Source organism: Polypterus senegalus, chromosome 14 (genome assembly GCF_016835505.1).
Source record: "Polypterus senegalus isolate Bchr_013 chromosome 14, ASM1683550v1, whole genome shotgun sequence".
Lineage (NCBI taxonomy): Eukaryota > Metazoa > Chordata > Cladistia > Polypteriformes > Polypteridae > Polypterus > Polypterus senegalus.
The window spans coordinates 82469748-82485068 of record NC_053167.1 but is presented as its reverse complement, the minus strand read 5'-3'; the positions used below and the strand labels follow the sequence as shown (position 1 = coordinate 82485068).

The 15321-nt window shown below is 35.1% G+C and overlaps 1 protein-coding gene across 6 annotated transcripts in view; it reads left to right on the top strand.

Annotated features, from left to right (window-relative positions):
- The window catches only part of rasal2 (RAS protein activator like 2), a 243142-nt gene that overhangs the window by 131248 nt on the left and 96573 nt on the right, over positions 1-15321 (top strand). Inside the window, exon 1 of one of the 6 annotated variants that reach the window (XM_039734426.1) lies at positions 15035-15309. The exons of the other annotated variants lie outside the window; for them this stretch is intronic. The gene's annotated coding sequence lies outside the window, so the exon portion shown is untranslated. Of the gene's footprint in view, positions 1-15034; positions 15310-15321 lie in introns of those variants that run through there. 6 annotated transcript variants of the gene reach the window in all.

Sequence of the window (15321 nt, the reverse complement as noted above, 5' to 3'; positions counted from 1 at the left end):
TACAGAAAGCTAAATTTCAGCTTCGTACAGTGACATTTTTCCTGCCGTGAATGGCAGTATACAACATTTCACTGAATAGCAGTAGTACCTTTTTACCACAATTTTAAGATTAACAGATACTACATTGCCTTGTCTGACAAATAAAATGCTCAACATCTCAATAATGAAGCCTTCACTGGCTCCACATTTTAAAACATTTATCTTTAATACTTATTTGAACAGCAGAGCCCGTCAATGCAACTAGCACAGCCCTGGGCTACAATCATATCGAAATTATTACTATATTTATGAAAATACTGTATTAATGATCATACCATCAAATTTTATGACACCTTTATGCAACCATAAACACCAGTAATTAGGTTGTTAGATAACAGGGGAAAGATTACCTAAAGTAGTGAGGTAGAGGATGTGATGGTATTGAAACACCAACCTTACCCTTATCATTAATAAGACCACATAACTCACTGGGACCTCTATGAAAATAAGACAAACATCATAAAAGGGTGCGGATACCAGCCATTAATCAATGAAAGAAAAGGTGGTACAATCAAAGTGTCTGGCAAACACTGGTGTGATTTTTTTTTTTTTAACTGACAGCTCTTAAAAGCAAAGTAGCAGTAGAAGTGCTGGGTGGTATGACCAAAATTCTATATCACGGTATTTTTCAAAATTATACCGGTTTCACGGTATTGGATGGTATTTTGTTCCCATACATGAGTGGTTGTTAACCACATTTTCCACTGCAATTACTGGCTAAGAATAACCTACTCCACTGTCATGAGAATTGTACATTGTATGAAAAAAACATATTAATGTGCACACAATTATTAATACAGGTTTGCATGGCCCCATAAAGTGATAGTTTTCAGGGGGGTGGCACTAATGAAGAGAAGGAATCACATTGCATGACAGATGTAGTCAAAATATAAAGCCTTTTTATTGAACAAAGTTTGCAAACAACTTAAACTAATTTTGACAACATATTTTCAACCATCCAAAGAGGCATTTAGACTTAGTAAAATATCCAGAGGTGCTTGTCAAAAGTTGTATTGCACTGAACCTGTCTTAGAAAAGGAATAAATAGTAAATATTTTTTGTAAACCAACTACACTTTGTTAATATTAACAATCTCTGTCAATGGACACGTTAAAGTGACTTTTTAAACAACTTTACCATCATTAAACTGCGTAATATTTAAACTAATAAATAATAACAATAAAATAAATAATAGTGCAACTTCCAGTAATAATACTATTACTTCCAAGACTTCAAGCCCAGGTGCATTACACAGTATTCACCAAATTAAAATAAAATAAAACAAGTGCAATTTGGTGATGACATCTTTACCAGCTGAACCATCATTAAGGCAAACTGCATTAATATGGACCTTGCTTCAAGCTAAGCTATATACATACATAATAAAACTGCAACTTGCATTTATAATGCTATTTGTGGTATAGCCCTACGGAAGTGTATTAGGGCCACGGTGAAAAAAAATACGGACACAAATGTCGACTTTATTGTCGACATTTCCACTTTAATTTCGACGCTTATGTCGAGATTAAAGTCGACATTTCCACTTTATTCTCATAGTTTATTTTGTCATTAAAGTAGAATGTTGTAAACTAAACTTCATCCTAAAATCAATGTTTAATTTACCAGATTTTCTCAAACCCCGTCATAAGTTAATGTAGCACATTAAATGCTTTGTGTTAATTGCTACGTGCTTCTTAAACTGACTTCCTCTTGCACTAAGAGGAGGTGCAGGCAGCGATCGCCGAACAGAATGCATTCACTTCATGATATTCCTGCTCTCTGAAAATGTAGAATGCTAAGATAAATTTTCATGATGAAATGCATTAAAGCAGGTATTAAACATGCACGGTAGTGCTGCCCCCTTGCAGTAAGGGGTCCCCAGGTGGACTTTCATTGTAGAGAACTTTATGGAAGGTGTGACAAGGCTCTAAGACACTGGATGTATGAATGGGTATCGCACAGGTTTAACTTAAATATTGTGTAAATACTGGGTTCGTGATCTGGTTGTCGGAGACATAAACACAGAATTCAATGGATGTTCATCTGAGTGGGCTTTCTTTATTGCATGCGTGCTGTCTCTGTCCGATGTACCAAACCCCCAGTTCCTGTCCTTCCTTTTTCTTTCTTCACATAACCAATCACCACACGATAAACGTCCTTGTGAAATTAACACTAGATATAAACTTAGACCACGGAGTGTTCAGAACTTTAAAAAAAATCTTTGTTATACATGTTTAATTATGCCATCCATTCAGGGTTGCACCCATCCAAGCATGCATTGTGTGTGAGGCAGGAGCAAATCCTGAACAGGATGCCAGCACATCGTAGGGTGAATTCGAGCAATACATACACTGGCAGGGTCAATATAGCATAACAAAACCCCACTTCCTACATGACTTTGAAAAAAACAAGCACGCCGAGTAAACCCACCAGAAAAACATGCAAATTCAAGGCAGGGAACACCCGGGACCACCTTGCTGCGATGCAGCAGTGCACCCTCCATACCACCGTGCCCCCCACATGATTAATACATGCTTTAATGCATGTCATCATGAAAATGGTATCAAGTATTTATCTTAGCATCCTGAATGTTCAGGGAGCATGAATATCATGAAATTAATGTATTCTGTGTGGTGATCACTGCCTGTGCCTCCTCTTAGTGCAAGAGGAACAGTTTAAGAAGCACATAGCGATTAACATGGCTCAGGGAACATGTAACACAAAGCATTTAATGTGCTACATAACTTATGATGGGGTTTGAGAAAATCTAGTAAATTAAATATTCATTTTAAGATGTTTAGTTTATGATGTTCTACTTTAATGACAAATTACGAGAATAAAGTCAACATATCAACTTTAATCTCGACATAAACGGCGAGAATAAAGTCAACATGTCGACTTTATTCTCATCATAAGCATTGAGATTAAAGTGGAAATGTCGAGAATAAATTCAACATGTCGTCACACTATTACACAGTACCCAGGTACATTACACAGTTCTGAAAAAAAAATAAAACAAGTACAACTTGGCTTTCAGTATTATCCAGTAGTATAGAAACAGTATTCACACATTTAAACCTAATGGTCCACATCCGACCTTTTAAAACCAAAGTATCTCCAGACAACAGACATGGCTCCTTTTTTCAGCAAAAGTTCTTCTGTGTCATCATGTTCAACTTTACCATCTGCTACAGCTTCAGAATGTTCTCTGTCCATTTTCACCATTCAATACCTCCACTAACGCATGTACTCTGGTGCAGCAGTGAAAAGGTCCCCCCTTAAACAGTTTCCCGCTGTGCCACATTCCGAACGTTGTTTAGGTTATTTAAACCAGTGTTGTGGTATAAGATAAATCCAAATCAAAACAAAAATAAAAAACTGTTTTTGGTATGAACTGGTATACCGCCCAGCACTAAGAAGTAGATTCACACCAAGATCTACCTATTTTGCCAAGCTCCTCTCTAGTATCCAGTCTGAGGTAAAAACACAGAACAAGAAATGTATTTTGGCCTCTGATTCTCTCAGTCTCATTGTTTTGGTCACTATCAGGTACTTATGACTATTGATGGGGATGGGGTTGTAGATTGATCAGTAAATTAAAGCTTAGCTGCCACAACACCAGAAAGGTCTTGTACAATGTGTGCAGAAATGCTGTAGCTACCGTGGTTCCATGATAATCTTAGTTTTTATTTGTGAACAAGACCTGAGGTACGTGGACTTCTCCATTTGGAAGAATCCTTCCCAGTTCACATGAAAAGAATAAGCAACTTTTTGGTTGAGAGCCAAGCATGACATCAGTTTGGAAGGCTTCTTATCCAGTCCTCATCAAACTTGCCTGCAGTCTACTCCAGTGTGTGCTGGTCACAAATAATATTATTCAAAAACAGCCACACAAGCATTAGGCTCCCTTTGTGGATACTTTTCAAGCCTTGACTGCATCTTGTCATCCTGTCTATGAAAAATTACAAATATGAAAAGAGGCCTATGTTAAGGCACTAGAACAGATTTTTCATTTGATAGCTGGACCTCACATCCAGAATCCACCCTTGCTGTTGAACACTGTGGACAAACTTTGTCTTTCCCTGAATATTAGAAGGGTCATGGGAATTAAGCATTTTGCATATGTTTTGTACACTTGTAAAATTGTCCTAAAAATATGCCTTGTGGGTAAAGTGCAGAAGGTGATACAATGTTATAGTGATAATAGGATTTCTGTGTTTTGTGTGATTGTTGTGTTTACGTGTTTAGTGTTTTGTCATGTCCATTCATTGGGATTTTTTGACTGATGGAGTCAGTTTGTGATATTTTAAGACAACCAAGAAGGAGAAAGAACCACTATCTAAAGTGTGGTAAAAGCTGAAGTTAAATCAATTTTATCTATAGAGCACATTTAACAACAACAGAAGTCTACTAAAATGCTATACAGCTTCAATAAATACACCAGTACATTTATACAGTAAATAAATCCATCAAAATAAATCTACACATACAAGTTTAAAAATGTTAAGGCAAAAAGATAGGTATACAAGCAGGATTTAAAAGTGACCAAAGTTGGGGCTGACCTAATATAAAAAGACAGACTATTCCAAATCTTAGGAGCAGCTACTGCAAAAGCATGGTCCCCTCTAAGCTTAAATGTAGATTGTGGCACAACCAATAACTTCTGGTCAGAGGACCTTCATGATCATGAAGGAGAGTAAGGGTAAAAAAGATGGGAATAAACCATTCATGGACTTTAAAACAAACAGTAAAATTGTAAACTCATTCCTGTAGTGAACAGGAAGCCAGTGGAGAGGAGCTAAGACTGGTACGATGTGGTTCTATTTTCGAGTGCCTTTTAGAAGCCTGACCACAGTTTTCTGGACTAGTTGAAGATGAGCAAGAGATGATTTACTTCAAAGTATAATGAGTTACAGTTGTCAAGCCAAGAAGAGACACATGCATGAATTAGTGTTTCAAAATCATGTATAGAAAGAAAGGGGTTGACCTTAGCCAATACCTTGAGTTGATAGAAACAGGCTTAACAATGGAGTTAATTTGTTTATCAAATTTGAGGGCATTATCAAAAAGCACACCAAGAGTTTTTTGCAAAAGGCTTACAGTAGGTCCTCAAAGGGCCAAGATTCATTTTTGGAGCACAAGTAAGATCAGAAGGTCCAAAACACACAATCTCTGTTTTTTTGTCATCTAGATTAAGAAAATTTAGCAACATCCGTGTTTTAATGTTTTCTACACATTCAAATAAAGTTTTAAGTGAACCTGTTTCAGTGGAAAATATATCTGTGTATCATATGCGTAGCTATGGAAAGAAATATTATGTTTTTTAAAAATGGATCCTAAGGACAGCATGTACACTGAAAAATGAATAGGCCTTAGAATAGATCTTTGAGGGACACCACATGTGATAGCGTGTTTCCTCAAAAATAAGACCTACTCCGAAAATAAACCCTAGCATGATTTTCAGGCTGCTCTGTAATATAAGCCCTACCCCAAAAATAAGCCCTAGTCAAGGTCGTCAGCTGAAAAGTAAGGTGCCTAAGGCCAGGTTTATACTTCACGTGATGCAACGCGTGTGCCCAAAACATCTGTTAAATTCTGAGGACACCTTGTCACAATATCTCTGAAAAGGATGTTTAATGATTACATCCATCAGTTTGGGGATGCGCCCATTCCAGCAGCATCCGCACAAGACAGAAACAAAATCCCTGGACGAGGCATCAGCTCATCGCAAGGTGAACACAAACACATACACTAACATCATTGTAGCTTCACCAAATCACCAAACTTTCATGTCTTTGGATGGAAAACTGAGCCCACTGCGGAAACCCAGCAGGAAAAACATGCAAACTCCAGGCAGGGATCATATGGGATGCGACTCCCTGCGAGATAGCAGTACTACCGCTGTGCCACCCCATATGTGTAACTATTACCAGTATTCATTAAACAAAGTTAACGATTTATCTGTAAAATGTAACATACATATTTTAATGCATTTCATTATGAAAGTGATATCAAGTATAAATCTAAGAATTCTAAATGTGCAGAGAGCTGGAATATCATAAATGTAATATATTCTGTGGGGCAGTTGCTGCTGTCAGTTCAGGAGGAAGTCCCAGAAGCGCGTAGCGATTTAACAACTGGGTCGGTTTTAAGATGACATTTACGACGGTCTACGAGATTAAAGTCGACATTTTGAGGTTAAAGCCAAAATTTTTACTTTAATCACAAAATAGACATTTTCATTATGTCCCTATTTTTTTCTCTGTGAGTCAAATACGCCACCATACATTCTGACGGTATTGTAAAGGTGCAAAAAAAAAAACACAGCACAGACGATAGTATGTGAGACATATATATATTGTGTCATTACTTTGGGGAATATGCAACGCTTGAATATAAAAGCACCACAAATGCATCTGTATGTTGGCATTTTGCTTCACACATCGAACCATTCATCAAACATCAAAGTGCGCACCTCGATCCTGTAGGATCCTAAAAGCAGCTGATGTAGCAAGAAATTCAGGCTGGAATTCAGGGTTTGAATGTGGAGAGTTATGACGATATTCCAGAAGAAGATGACATGACTGTATTTGGATAAATGTATATTGCTGTACATGAATAAATATAAGACATTCCCTGAAAATAAGCCCTAGTGCATCTTTTGGAGCAAAAATTAATATAAGACCCTGTCTTATTTTTGGTGAAGCACGGTAGGAGCTGAGGAGAAATTTCCCAGGCTGACTTAAAAGTTTCTGCCTGTGAGGTATGACCCGAACCATTTCAAAGTAGTTCCTTGAATACCCACATACTGCTCAAGACAGGGGATAAGGATATCATGGTCAACTGTATCAACATAGTCATTTATTAATAACAGATCATTTAGAACACTGAAAATATTAGACTCTGTGCAGTGGTGTATCTTAAAACCAGACTGAAATAATTAAAAAATTCCACTTTCATTTGAAAAAGTTTGCAGATGTAGAAAGGCAACCTTCTCCAGAATTTTAGATAGAAAGGTCAACTTGGAGATGGGTCTGAAGATTTACAAGTCAGTATAATCCAGATTTGTTTTTATGTTTACAAAAGGCTGGCTGACTGACTGAACCAATCTCAAGACAACTCTTTATAATGTCCAAAATGCTAGACATCACCACTTTAAAAACATTTTTAGGAAGACAAGTGGGAACAATTTTCAATGTAGGTTTAAGGTGACTAATTACTTCTGCCTAAAAAGGGAGAGATACAAGGTGAAACTGATAAAACAGACGGGTCATCAACAGAGGGCGTAATGTGTGATCTAAGGTTAGCGATTTTATGAACATAAAGCTGGAGAAAATCTTTGCAAATTATTAGTGTAATGTCAGGCCATGTAGGAACAGATGGGTGAAGAATAGTGTTGATAGTTCTAAATAACACTAGGTCTATGACAGTTATCTGAAGTACTATCTGAAAAATACTTTATCCTACCAGATTGTACAGCTTTCTGATTGTTAGACTGTCCTTTAAAATATCAAAGGACACCTGCTCATAAAGGACACAGTTACTGGTAAATCCATAATATTTGACTTACCCTCAAGGTATCCATAACAAATGTTGCAATGATAAAGCCTTAGCCATATTGCAGGATTTCAGGCATTATCCCTATAAAGATTTCTTACCAATATGGTATAACACATGATAATGCATGATATCTTTATACCAGTAGTTGTATTTTCTATTATATAGTGCCAAAAATAAAAATTGTGTAATTCAGCTATGCCCTGCAAGCAGATCCTCCAACTTGCAGGGTTAAACTTGGTGGTTGGTAGCAGGATTGGCACTCCAGCCGCTGTAAAAGGAATCTTACACTCTTCCATTCCATTCAAACGAGTATGGCGCAGAGGTATAACCCATTGCATGGCTGCACTCAGGTTCTAATTTGGGATCCTGAGGTGAGTTGTCATGTGATAGGTGCGGCAACACACTGTACATATGCTCACAACCTCTCTGTGTTCTCTACCCAGCTATTGAAAAGCATTATTGTATAAATGCATTTTAGAGTGTGTTTTTCAGAATGAATAGGTTATTTAGTGTGCACTATGCAAACTTCCTGTGACCCTGTAGTGGAAAGGCAAGTCCAGGCAATGTATGAATGAATGGATATTTAAACAAAGAACACCTTCTGTGTTTTGTTATAGTTAGCATCTGCTGATTTTTATAATGCCATAGCCCTGACCGTATATTGATCAGTAGATAACACATTGTCAGTCATTATAAGCAATAGGTGCAGTAGGTGTTGTTTTTAGGTTGCTGTAATAATTTTCAGTAGCTCATTTAAAAACATTAAAAACATTTAAACTCATCATCGCTATATTTTACAGATCCAGAGGTGCAGTGACATACAAACACAAACACTATAGATATAATAAGGTGAGCTGTACACATCACAAAAGGAGAAGAAACCTGGATCAGTGTTGCATTTTGCGTTGAGATTACATGTGTTCAGAAGTCAATTTTTCTGAGTTAATATGTCCACATAAGTTTTTTTAACCTGCTTCAAACCTTAGAGGGTAGTGAGGGGTTGTCTGCATCAGGAACAAGACAAGACCCAATACTGAGTTGGGATACCAGTCCACCAAGGGCACTGCTACACTGGCAATCTCACATGTACTGGGCAAGTATCAGCATCACGAAAAACAAAAAACTATCATGTACATCTTGGAAATCAGGGTGGTTGGAGAATAGTACTAGGGTATGAAAAAAAACACACTGGGAAAATTTGTAAATTCTAGACAGGCCATGATCTGGCTGGGTATCAAACTCATTTTGCCAACACCAACCTCTGTTCTGAGAAAATGTTTATGCAAAAGGTCTGGGATGTTCCCTGCTATTGGGATGATTTTGTAATCACAATTCATTGTAAACTCATCTATTTCCAAAAGTGCTATTTAATGGTCTTAATTGATAACGTCTTTTCTTTTTTTTGTGCAATACTATGCTTTATCACACAGTATACTATATTGTTAATTCTGCATAACATTTCTAGTTATAGTGATTGCTTTCATAGGTACTATAAAAAATAAAGTTTGATTTATCGATGAGACTGAATTATTTACTACTGAGCTGTGTACATTTACCTGGACATATCTGTAATACACTTAGAGTCTAGCATATTAAGTTACAGCACATGGAATGCTGCATTTTTGGCATTTTGTTATGCAGAGTTATTTGCTTTGTAAAGTGGTTTGGGATAGTGCTCTTTGCAAAAGGCAATAACATGTCCTGTCCTGAAAGTGTAAATAGAAACTTAGCTGAGCCAAATAGCAATTTATCTATGGCTATGGATGTTTTCTCCTTTATACAGTATCATTTATAAATTTGCATAATGGATTGCTCACCAGTGCTACAATTCTGCAAATTTATTGTCTGCAATCCATTTAAATGGCATGCTCAATGTGTTTTCTGTCAGTGGATAGTAACTGTACAAGGAATATACTCCATTGCAAGATCTAAAGAGTCTGAAGGGACACAGCCATTCTGATGTAATAAATTGTGCATATCAAGATAAGACCTGAAAATGCATTCAGTCTCATTCTGTGGCCTCCTTAATCTTAAATACAATTGTGGGTTACAGATTTGAAAGAGTTGATGCAGGAGGAAGGGGTCTGTTCTATTTGTATGATAATAGTGGGACAGAAATGTAGCATTACTAATAAGACTGCAAAGCAATGCTTGTCCCTTTCTTTTTATCTAATTATCTGTGAACCTTATTTTAGTGCAGGCAGGAAAAGATTTGCTGACTTGCATGTTTCTACATAAAAAAAAAAAACTTGATTTTGCCTAAAATGAATAATAGAAAATATGATTTGTGTAGAATAACATGTCCCAAACAATTATTATTTGAATTCTGCATTCAGTATTCTTAGTAACACTGAAGGTGCCTTTGTTTTTACCATTAATTAATTATCTTTTTTTTTCTTAAATATCTTACTGAGATGAATGATAATGTTTCCCTACAAGAATAATGATGATATGTAACATTTCAGTTGAAACAAATAATGTAAAAATATAAATAAAACTTATTTTATTTATTAAGGATATCTATCAAAGTTAAAATAACTACAGAAAAAATAATTTGTTTCATTTGGCAATAAGAACTATTTTGCATCCTCATGACTAGCGTTGACTAAATCCAATCTGTGCCTAGTTTTAAACATTAATCTAACTTTACTTGCCGGACATTAATAAATCTACACTACAATCAATTTCCATTTACAGAATTAAATTGGGGCTGTCAAGAACATAAAGAATAAATTACAACAAACATTTACACAGAATCTATTTTCTTAGGTTTATGCCCCAATGAGAAATGCTATATACTATATTCTTTTACAAAATAAATACCTGCTAATATAGTAGAAGAGCTTTTGCTACCCCGTTTTCTCTTCTCAGCCTCTGGGAAATTGATGCTACAATGACTACCAAAAAGCTTGTTTTACCCCAAAATGGTATGGCATTTTTACTTTGTTAAACTTTTTATTTGCTGCTTTCAGTGTAACTTTTATACAGTGTATAGTAAAATGCAAGGAAAAACAGAAATATATTAACATTGTACATAGGCTTCATTAATTAATTAACTACTTAATCAATCAATTTGTCAATTTATTAATTAATGACAGATTTATTGCTTTATTGGGTCAGTATATACTGTATATGCCTACCCAGTATAGTGATTCTAACTTGCATGCGCTAATCAAAATGCAACATATCGCCACTCTCAGACACTGTGAATAATGAGTATAACTTCCCTTCTTCTATTATGTCCACAGTAACTGAGTTCCCTTGTTTTGACATTGCCACTGCATTCCAGCTAATAAAAACCCATTGCAACTACGCAGCAGTTTGGCTTTCACTGATTTCATATGCAATTCAGAATTGTCTTTAATCCTGATGCACTAAAAGTAAACAAACCAGATTACCTGCCACTACTGGATTTATTACTTTATAACCATGTGTCACATGCTTTAATCTTTGATCATTTAAATACAGCATTTTATGTTTGTGTCTGCAGCAATATTTTCCCTAATGACTTTTGATGGTGCTGATTAAGTGGCAACAAACTCCATATGCATTATCAGTTTTTGCAATGTTCTGTTTTTTAGTTCTTAACTGAAGACCCACTTGACCCAACTTCTATCTGTTGGTTTTCTATTTTTTTTTTTTGTTTTCTTCAGTGTTTATACAAGTTTTATATATTGTTTTGTTTCCTCATCAGTAATATTTCTACATTTTCTTGTCTTCTTCTTAACATTGGTTTACTACTCAGCTATCACATTTTTATAGCAAAGTAAACATACAAGTTCACATTAAAAGTGAAGCTGTTTGTTTAAACCAAGGGGTTGATGCAGAAGAAATATTGTATATTCCTATTACAAAAAAGAGACACTGCCATCTATTAATAACATTAATTTGAAGCACAAACCATTTCCTACATGAAAATAACCATAAAAGTGAACTAGATAGTCAAGTGTACATTTTTATTTCTAGTTTACTTCACAGAACTAAAGGTATCATCTATATTAGTAAATAGGACAATCTGCATTATAGTATTTTGAAATGTGAAATATTTTACTTATGTAGTTTGTTAACAAATTAGGACAGTAGTCTGTTTGTGTCTGTTGTTTTTGGTATAGCAGGCAGATCTGCTAACAGTGCAGATTCTTTGGTTACTAAGAATTATAATATTGAATTAAAAACTGAAAACCGAGCTAGATTATGTCTGGGCAACTTTTATGAATATTCCTGCAACAATAATGGGAAAAAATGAATTTAATGAGTGTCATTAAGTGACTTTGTCTTTGTTACTTTGTTGTCATCTTATCAAATTGCTCCATTTCTTATCTTTAGAAAAAAGCAATATGTGAACAATTTCATGATTTATAGTATCTGCTGAAAGTTACAATTTTAAACTGTGATATTGTAATGTTGATTTTTTGGAAGTACAAAGTGAATCTTTATCTAATTAATGTTTTTACAAATATGTTTCAGAATTAATTGTAATTGAGAGGCTGCTTTGAATAACACCATTTAGATGTATATGGTAGGTCTTTATAAGTGTAATAGTAAGCCTTCCAAATTTGTGATCTTTCTCTGTCTCCCAAGGGTGGGCACTGGCTGCACTATATTATTACCAACACTACCTGCTCTGTTTATTTTGCTTTGTCACGCACTGTGCTCCTCCATGGATTTAACACTACTATTCCCATTAGGGAGGGGGTCTTTTCTGAAGGGGTAGAGGAGGGACTTTCAGGTTTGTTTGCAAAAAAGATAGCTACAATGGTTTGAACACACTTTGATTATCAAAAAGGAGATCAACAAGGCATTTGATTTGCAGTAGCTGTAAAGGAAGGTTTTGTTTTTTTTAATAATTGCTGAAAATGATAAATCTGATTATAACATTTTAAAATGTATCTTGACCTCGTGCATTCATCATTTCAGCTTGATTTTTAAAAGTGTTCACTTGAAAAAGGCATTTTTTAAATGAATTTAAAAAAGTGTATGAGATTTCATTCTACAAGGAGATAATAATACAGTATGTGCCCTTGACCATTTTGGGCTGCCTGCCGTTGAGAGTTTTATTTAATGTGAAGGACAATGTGATATAATCTGATTTGCCCATTAATTATGTATAAATATTTACATTGTTCAGAAATATGCTGGATCCTCAAAATCCCTAAAGTGCATAATATGTACATTTTCTGAGAGAATTAAATGGCCATTCTGTATGGTTTTATTCAACTGCTATTAGCATGCGAGTGCATTTTTTACTTAAAATAATAATAATATAAAGAGTGAGGATATGTCTGTGTACTAAAGAGGTTTACTGCTGGTTTATTTTAACTTGAAAAACAAGTAAACACAATAGTCAGGATGTCCAGACAGTTAAAGCCATCGTAACTAAAAGATCAAACTTAAACCCCAGTTAATAGTACATGTACAGAAAAACGGGTAGCCTTTGCTTTAATAGTATTTCTTCCTTAATATTATTATTATACTGCCATAAACCTGTACCTCCATTAAAATACTAGACCATTGATGGAAAAAAAAAAACTTTTTTAGGTTATGTGTTTTATTACTTATTCTTGTTAGATTTTACATTTTATCCCGGTTTCTGTTTGCCAAATCTAATTGATTTATTTATTTGAATATAACATGACATTATAAAACCTCCTTAATTGAATTCATGATGTATTTATATTAAACATTCCATTAAAAACTGATTTGTTACTTTGTGGTTTTGCTGCAATATTGATTAGTAAACAATGTGTTAGGTAATATTATGTAGAAATATCACAAAATATACAGCTCCGCAGTGTGTGTAGAACATTATCTTCTATAGTGCTAAATATAGGAGAATATGTTGGCCTAATATGTACAATTGTGTCTTACAGGCAGTGGCAGTTGAATTGTTTCTTACTGCCATGTTTGAAGGTAAAACGAGCCCTGGTTTTTACACTACATAGTATAAATATTTATTTATTATTATAAGACATAATTCATTATTACCAAGCCAACTACAAAGAACAGCAGGATATTATTAAAATTAGATTATATTTGTAAGTGCCCATCAAAGGAAGCAGAGTACTTGAGCTAGAAAGCTTCCAACATTGAGCCCACAAGCATTTCATTGTGTTTGGGGTCACACATATGTAAATCAATCTTCTAAATACATAAAATATTTGTAGCTTGATTTTAACAAGTAATTTAAAAAAAGTGTTTAGACATCAATATCTAAAAAAGCTTTCTTCAGTCAGAGTGTTTTTGCAATTTGTGTTTCATGACCAGGCAACCAAACAGTCTTTTAAAACAATAAGTAAATTTACTAGCCTATTGACAGTCTTTTTTCTGTATATTATAGTGAATGCTGAATCTGTACTACTTACAATAGTGACTCAATATTTCACCATAGCTACCTGTAATGAATGCATCTTCAGTTGTACTTTTTATCCCCTGGTTGATCAGGCCTTAAACTCACCTGATTTAAATGCCAATTTTAAATCAGTTAAGTAGTTTAAACCATTTCAGGTCTCTTTAATTAAGTGTTGGTTGTAACATTAATTTGTACACAAACATCCTACAATTTTCATCTTTTTCTTTAATAATCTGCAGTTCTTTGTAATCGGTCTTTCTTTATTGAGATTGTTAATATATGTTTATTAATACTTTAACCAAAAAGTGTTTTCCTGGAAACCTGGAGTATTATAAAAGTGGTTTCTAATCTGAGGGTCGTTTTTTTTCACAAATGTAATTTTTGGCATCTGTATTTAGTGGAGATACCTATATATCTATGCAAAATGCTTACGTTTGATTTTCGTAAGCATTTTCCATAGATATAAGTATCTCCATTCCACGTAAAATTAAACTGAATGCTTTCCTCAGACCTGTGCGCATTTATAAAAAATAATCAGATACACGTCTTATCATTTAACAGTAAATAATGGTATATACAAAAAGGATTACTTTCTACATAAATAAATAGTTTTATTGTGTAATGTAATTGATGTTACAATGCAATTTGACTTTTTTTACGCTGGCAAAGAATTACATTAGTACAGTAAAATCTAAAAATACGAATGAGATTTAAACAGTCCGTATTTTTTTTTCCAGTTTTTAATCTCAGACACATCTTTAATGTAAATATATATATATATATCAGGATGGAACAGAAATTATCATGACATCAATACCGAGATTACTGTAATTACTATTATTCCTTTACTTACTTAGCCGTGTGAAACCGGGGATGCCAGATTGATATACTGGCTTTGCAACTAAAGAAACATTGTGTTTACTCCCCCGAGGAAAAAAAATCAACAGGTTTCGGGAGCCAGTAACAGCCGGGGATAGGAGTGTGTTTTACTGAATGACTTTAGCTATGCTGTATGTGTGTGAGTGAGTGAGTTAGTCCTACCAGCGGTGACCCAGGGGCTGCCCTATAGTCGAAGGCGATACGTGCTTCTCGCTTGTATGCGTATGCGCGCGCGAGCGACATTCTCCAAGAAGGACTGCTATTGTTGTGCTCCAGTGAATAGAGGAGTAGAAAATAAAGAAAAGAGGGCGAGTGGGTTTGACTGGCTTGGGGTCAGGCTTTTCTGCATTCCGAAGTGTCTGGGGGTTGAGCTAGAGAGCACAGAAAACGCAAAGCCACAAAAGACATGGGACCTCTACGGGGAAGGGAACTGCCGGGCTTCGCGGTGAGCATGGAGGACTTGTGAGGCACCGCAGACACAGGTAGGTTATGAG